Source organism: Podarcis muralis, chromosome 7 (assembly GCF_964188315.1).
Source record: "Podarcis muralis chromosome 7, rPodMur119.hap1.1, whole genome shotgun sequence".
In the NCBI taxonomy this organism is placed as follows: Eukaryota; Metazoa; Chordata; class Lepidosauria; order Squamata; family Lacertidae; genus Podarcis; species Podarcis muralis.
The window spans coordinates 2,572,646-2,579,470 of NC_135661.1; the positions used below are offsets into that span (position 1 = coordinate 2,572,646).

The 6,825-nt window shown below is 46.0% G+C and overlaps 1 long non-coding RNA gene across 1 annotated transcript in view; it reads right to left on the minus strand.

Annotated features, from left to right (window-relative positions):
• Window positions 1-4,174: 4,174 nt before the first annotated feature.
• LOC144328337 (uncharacterized) overlaps window positions 4,175-6,825 on the minus strand; it is a 5,262-nt gene continuing 2,611 nt past the window's right edge. Inside the window, exon 2 of the long non-coding RNA XR_013393518.1 lies at window positions 4,175-4,411. This is a non-coding gene — a long non-coding RNA (uncharacterized LOC144328337). The remainder of the gene's footprint in view (window positions 4,412-6,825) is intronic.

A 6,825-nucleotide genomic window follows, 5' to 3' on the forward strand; every position in this document is an offset into this window, starting at 1 on the left:
ATCTTGCTATGGGGGTCCTGGTCTTGGGGACTCCTTGGCTGTTGCGTGGGGGGAAAACGAGGCAAAGTGGCTCTGCAATGTATGTTTTTATTAGAAGTAAGGTGGTCTGCAACTGTGTCTGACTCAGAGTAGACCCACTGAAACTGGCCATGTCCGTTAATGTCAACTACAGCTCATAACGTTTGTCTAGCAAACAGCTGAACAACTTCCCCTGAGGAAAGGATCACATATGGAATTACTCGTTTAATAACAATTGCACCTTATCAGCCTTGCATCTTATCTGCTGAAAATATGTGCCCTATTTTTCTTTCTTTCCTCGATGTGTGCAAGATAGTTAATTGCAATTAAACCTGTTAATTAGGCATGTGTTTGTGTAGCTCTTGGATGTGGATTCTCCTCTCAGCCGAGCAATTACTAGGCATTTTCATGCCACTTGTCAGTCAAAAAAGGCTTACAAATGTCCCACCCTTGCAATCTAAGGTCACATCCAAACCAGACATGATTTAAATCCCATTTCCCTCCCCCAAAGGATCCTGGGAACTGCACTTTGTTTAAGGGTGCTGAGAACTGTGAGGGGTGAACTACAGTTCCCAGAATCCTTTGAAGCAAGCAACATGCTTTTAAATATATGGGTGTGGCCTATGAGACATGACACAAAAGGAAAGGGGAGTGGGAGGGAAGAGGAGGTGAAAGCAGGTCCAGGCTCTAATTCTTAGTTACAGTCAGTGCTTTTTCAGGGGGGGGGGGGTATTCAAGGGTACGCAGTACTAGCACCTTTTCCCCTAGCCTTGAAGAAAAGCACTGGTTACTTGCCGGAGCCAGAATGTCAATGGTTGCAAGGAATAAAAAATCAGAGTAAAATTGCTGGTCTTTTTAGCCATATTAATAGAGCAACCCTCTAGTTCCAACTCTCTTCCTTTGCCTGATGCAATGGCTGCTGAGCTGACTGCTCCTGTTGCTCCTGACCATTGGCCGTGCTGGCTGGAGTGGATGGGAGTTGTTGACAAAAACGGGTAAAAAGGTAAAGGACCCCTGGACAGTTAAGTCCAGCCAAAAGTGACTATGGGGTTGCGGCATGCATCTTGCTTTTCAGGCCAAGGGTGCCGGCGTTTGTGTGGCGAGTTCCTGCCTCCCACCAGTAGAAATAAAGACACATGACACCATTATTTTAGGTTAATGGGCTAAAATTGCCCGCAACTTTATCGGTTACAGGTGATGAGCGGTATTGGCTTAGGCATTGGTCCTATCCAACTATCCGGCTTCGGCCTGCTTGCTTGAAGACCCGGAAGGGTTAACACCAGCAGGGGGAGCCCTGCTGATGCACATCGACTAGGGACTCCCCCGGGGTCACCGCTCGGGGGCGCACTTTAGGCCCTGGCCTCCATAGGCTTCGGACGAGGCCACGCCCCCGGAATCCTTTACTAGACTACCCTTCAATATTTGGGGGAGGTGATGGCGTTCCTCCCCCCCAACACATCTACATAACAATACCCCTACCAATGCCTAACCGCCAAAACCAAAGGAGTTGTGACGATTTGCTATGAGGTAGGCGAAAACCCCAATGGCCGGTGCCAATTTGCCAAGTGGAAAAAATTCCTACCAGGCCCCTTAAAGGCGACCAACCGAGGTCCATAGCGAGGTCAGAAGGGGAACCTTAAAGGGTGGGTGGGTGGGAAAACCTCCCTTTCACAAGCCGCGTGGAGCGTGTGAAGAGACTGAGGATAAACAGCAGCAAAACCCCACACCCACTGATGAAAGTTGTGAATCTGAAACTGACTCAGATGGCTCAGCAGCAAAACCCCACAGAGCGTGTGTGCAGTGCTTGCAGGCTTTTCCCCGAGGAGGGAGACGTGTTGCCCTTCTCCCTCCTCTGGGAAAAGCCCCCAAGAGCCGCACACATGCTCCGCGCAGCTCTTTAAAGGGAGCGCGGCTCTTGGGGGCTTTTCCAGGAGGTGGTGGAAGGGACAGAGCGTGACTAAGCCAGAAGCTAAAACAGCGAGAGGGAGCACTGCGCAGTGATCCCTCTCGCTGTTCTGGCTTCTGGGATAGCTGCGCAGCCTGCATTCGCTCCATAAGACGAACACACATTTCCCCTTACTTTTTAGGAAGGAAAAGGTGCGTCATATAGAGCAAAAAATACGGTAGCTTGCAACATCTTTTTTTTAAAAAAAAGGAAAACCAACTTTTTTGTGTGTTGCTGTAAACAATGCAAGTGCAGGAATGGAAACAAACAAGATTCCGGTCAATAATTGCACAGTTTTGCAAAGATGCATCAAGTTATGACGGAGGTTTAACGAACAATTGCTGTCACAATCCGAAATAGAGTATGTGCAAACGGGAAATAAAAAAGTGAAGGAGAGGGAGGGAGGGAGGGAGGGAGGAAAGGGGGGGGGCGAGGAAAGAAGCCAGCAAAGTAATAAGGAAAGGTATCAAGTGGAATCAGAATTGTACAGTTTGAAGAGACCCTGAGCATCATCTAGTCCAGGGGTCAGCAAACCTTTTCAGCCGTGGGCCGGTCTACCGTCCCTCAGACCTTGTGGGGGGCCAGACTATATTTTCTGGAGGGGAAATGAACAAATTCCTATGCCCCACAAATAACCCAGAGATGCATTTTAAATAAAAGCACACATTCTACTGATGTAAAAACACGCTGAGTCCCGGAGCATCTGCGGCCCGGATTTAGAAGGCGATTGGGCCGCATCCAAACCCCTGCAATGCAGAAATATTCAGCTGTCCCATATGGGGATCAAACTTGCAACCTTAGCATTATCAGCACCACAATCTACCCAACTGAGCTATTTAGTGGGTGGACCCTTTTTATTTATATATTTATGATCTTTAAGAACAATATTCATATGCTCTCAACAGAATTTCAAAAGGATTATATCTAAGCCCCCCCCCCCCGTCTGACCGTCCAGAATTCTTTAAACATTGCCCATCCTTGCTAGAATCTGTTTATCTTCTTTCCCCTCGTTGAACCCAAAGGAATCCATCTTGCCACATTCTTTACGAGCTTGTGGGAATTGTTTCCATGCTGGCTGCCGGGTAAGGGAAACTCCATCCTCTGCAGCCTTCATGGATGTGAAGGCTAGAAATATCTCTTTTAAAAATTGGCCTTCTAGCCAGCAGACTGGCAGAAGAGGAACAGAGGGCGATTCTCTACCACCAGTTGCTTGGTGGCCCAAGCAAGGCTAGGCCAGAAATTCCTGGTTGGACAGGCAACAGCACCTTGGAGAGCAGACTAAGGTTTGGGTTAAGGACCACGGACAGCTCTCCTGCAAGTGGGGCCAGGCATACAAGTTGTCTCAGCGAGAGATTGCTTTGACCAGCAGACTCCACTGGCCTCCTCCAGTCAGCCTGTGCTAGGAAGGTGTAATTCTCTGGAACGTTCAGTCTCTCCCAACACAAAGACAGAACAGGCAATCTCTTCAGATGGGAGGATAATTCTTCTGCCTCTGTGCCTGCCACTGTTCTCCCCAGAGCTTAGCTTCTCCCAGTTATGAGGCATGCTCAAAACAGTCATACATCACCAGAGATGGAGAACTTTAAAGTGTTAAGATCAGAAGGCGGAAAACATGAAAACAACGAGAAGAGGCAGGAACGAAGATTTGGAGATATGCTTTAGAGGTCCAGACTATGGGGAGCCCGGAAAAATGAATAATTACAATTTAGACTACAATTTGGCCGTTTTTTTATTTTAGTTTATTGTTTTTAATCAGATTATGATGCTGATATGTTGATTGGCTGTTTTTATTGGGAAATTAATAAAAATGATTTAAAAAGCAGCAACAGTCATACATCAGGGTGCAATTAATTCTTCCTTACTTACATGCTGTAAAAGTAAACCTCATTTATTCACTTCTGTATATATATCCCACTGTATATATATTCCCCCCACACATTTAATCCCCACAACAATCTTGCGAGGTAGACTAGGCTGAGAGACAGTGACCAGCCCAAGGTCCCCCTATGAACTTCTGGGTTCAAGTGGGGATTTGAAACTTGGCCTACCAAATCCCAATCCAACCACTACAACCACACTGACTCACTTGCTGGGTATAAAAATGAGCCATCCCTTCAGTTTTTAACTCAGGGGGAACAAAGCACGTGTAAGCTACCAGGAAGTGTTTAAAAAGATGCAGCACGCAAGTATAAGTGCAAATTTATGTTTTAATTTTCTCTCCCTCCCCTGCAAGGCGTTCCCTGCCCTGGGCGGTCAGTACTCACCCCAAACGGTGAGTTGAAGATGTCCGACCCATTTTCTGGGCCTCCAGGCCGAAGAGTTACATCTACCGAACTCAGGAATGGGATGAGTTTCCTAATGGCCGCTGGTGAGTGTGGCGGGGGGGGGGGAGGTGGATGTATCCCTCTGGAAAGATCTGGTTGAACTGGGAAGCGATGGGAGGCCTATCTGAATTAAAACAGAAGATGCCAGAAAGATGCAACGGTTATAGACCAGTTGAGGTAGTTATATATAATTTTTATTAAATTTTACATTTCAAAATATTCTTTTAAACAACCTTAAATCCGTGACATCCCTTCTTCTCTTTCCGTGGTTCATTTTGCATACCATACGCCCTGCGTATTTTACATGAACTAAACCATTCAGGAAACCATTGTTACATCCATCAAAACTTATTTACCCTGCTGAATTTATCTTAATGCTGTCAGCATTTTTAAATGAACACAATTTTCACCCATATATTCAGTAAACGTTTTCCAGTCTTCTCTAAATGTATGTTCTTGTTCTCTTATTCTAGATGTTAAATCTGCAAGTTGCGCATATTTCATCAGTTTAAGTTGCCATTCTTCTTTGGTTGGGACCTCGTTTGTTTTCCATTTTTGGGCTAACAAGACATGGGCTGCAGTAGTAGCCTACATAAATAGTCTTTTTTGACACCTGGGAATTTCCCTCTACTGATAGGTTAATGGAATGACTTATCTCTTGGGCCTGTTAATTTCAGCGGGGCTACCCTAAGTAAAACCTAGTTGACTGAAAGCCATAGGATTGTCTCCTCCCAAGTCCAGAAAAGACCCTATACTTTCTGGGCAGATTTCCTTGTTTCGTTCTGTAGTAAATGGGCGCCCAGCCACTTGCCCCTCCCTCACCTGTCTTTGCTCTCCGGCCAGATCAGGTTTCTTGAGCAAGGCTGGCAAACCCATTTACTTTTCAGAAACAGGACAAAATAGAACTGGTAGAGCTGCCACCACTCCCTCGACCCAGGGTTACCAGAAGCCACAGCTCAAGGGAGTCAGCTGTGCTCCTTTGTTCCTGGCTAACCCCAAACTACAAGTTGCTTCCACAAGCTTGCAGGCAGGAATCCTTTGGTAGAGCGTAACCAAGAAGTCTAGGCGTTGGAATTAGCTATTCCCCCGGATAGGCACACACAATACAAGAGAAAGTTTCTTTCTTAAAAATTTATTTTAAAACGTAAAGAACATGCTAAAAAGCAGGCACATCTTTTGGTAAATTACAAGTACAGAAAAAGAAGAACGTTGTAAATGATAGCTGACTATATACTCTCTTCTATACTCTAAGGCAAAGATAGGAGAGTTAGAGTCTTTCAGAAATCTGCATCCAAAGGTCTCAGAAAATCTTCAACGCAAAAGCACAAAAGGACGAAAAGACGGCTGCTTTGGTGGACATCAGCAGCCGGGCGATTCTTTGCGAATTGCAGAGCGCGCCTTTCAAACCATTCTCAAGATCTTTTCTCCATAATTCGCACGTGGAATCAGAAACCCCCAAACACAGTCAGAACCCTGGATTATTTTTGAATCCTCCAATGACCAGCTTGTGGGCTAATAATTCTAACTTGTGGCAGCTGAGCCAATTAAGCCTTCAGAACCCAGATCAAGGTGTTTCCTCCCTTCCGATGGAGACTGGTGGAGCTTAGGCAGATGTACATTCCCAAGTAATTAAGGATAGATAACATTACAGAGGGTATGTTCATAACTTTGAACGCAGGTGTAAACCTTCAATTTAGCCCGAAATTTCCTTTCCCATAGTCATCCTCTCACGCCCTTGGAGCCAACAGGCTCACGGGTTAGAGCAACAGGACGGTTCCCATAATTCTTACTGGTTTCCCACAAGGCCTCATTTTCCACTTGACCAAAGAAAAGCTGCTAAGAAAGTACTAACTTTACTACACATTCCCTTGTTCGATTCATTATTTCATGAAATGGATACACCACTTGACTGTATAAAATCAAAAAATCAAATGAGCCTCGAAGCGGTTTGCGAAAAAGACAAAACGATAAAATTTATCGGTAAGAACAGCGATAATGTAATACTTTCAAGAGCTCAAGTTCACAACTAGCTAAAAACAGATGGAAATATGCATCAGTTTTCTAAACCTCTGGGTGGGCTTCACGAATGTTTCTAGCACAGAGTACAGTGAAGGCAGCTGCCTGATGTCCATAGGCAGGAAGTTCCAGAGTTTGGGTATTGCCACACAAAAAGATGGACTTCTTATAAATTTAGAACAGGGATTCTGTGGTCCCTGCAACAGTTCTGCTGATGGGAGCAGTCAAGTGGGTGAATGTGGGGGAGGCCATCTTGCCTGTAAGGGGGCTTGTTCCTGCCCTCCCCTAACATGCCTTCTCTCCCGCAACCCTCAGGGGTAACTCATCCTCCCCAGCCTTTGGGGAGCTAAAGGATTATTACCTCTTCTACCTGAAGAGCAAATCTCCCAGGGACGAGCTGCTGAAGATGTGGGGCGAGGAGCTGACCAGCGAGGAAAGCGTCCTCGAGGTGTTCAGGTGTTACATCGCTGGAGAGCCCAACAAGGAGGGGTATGAGAGTTCAGGCTCCAGAGAGCGCCCTCC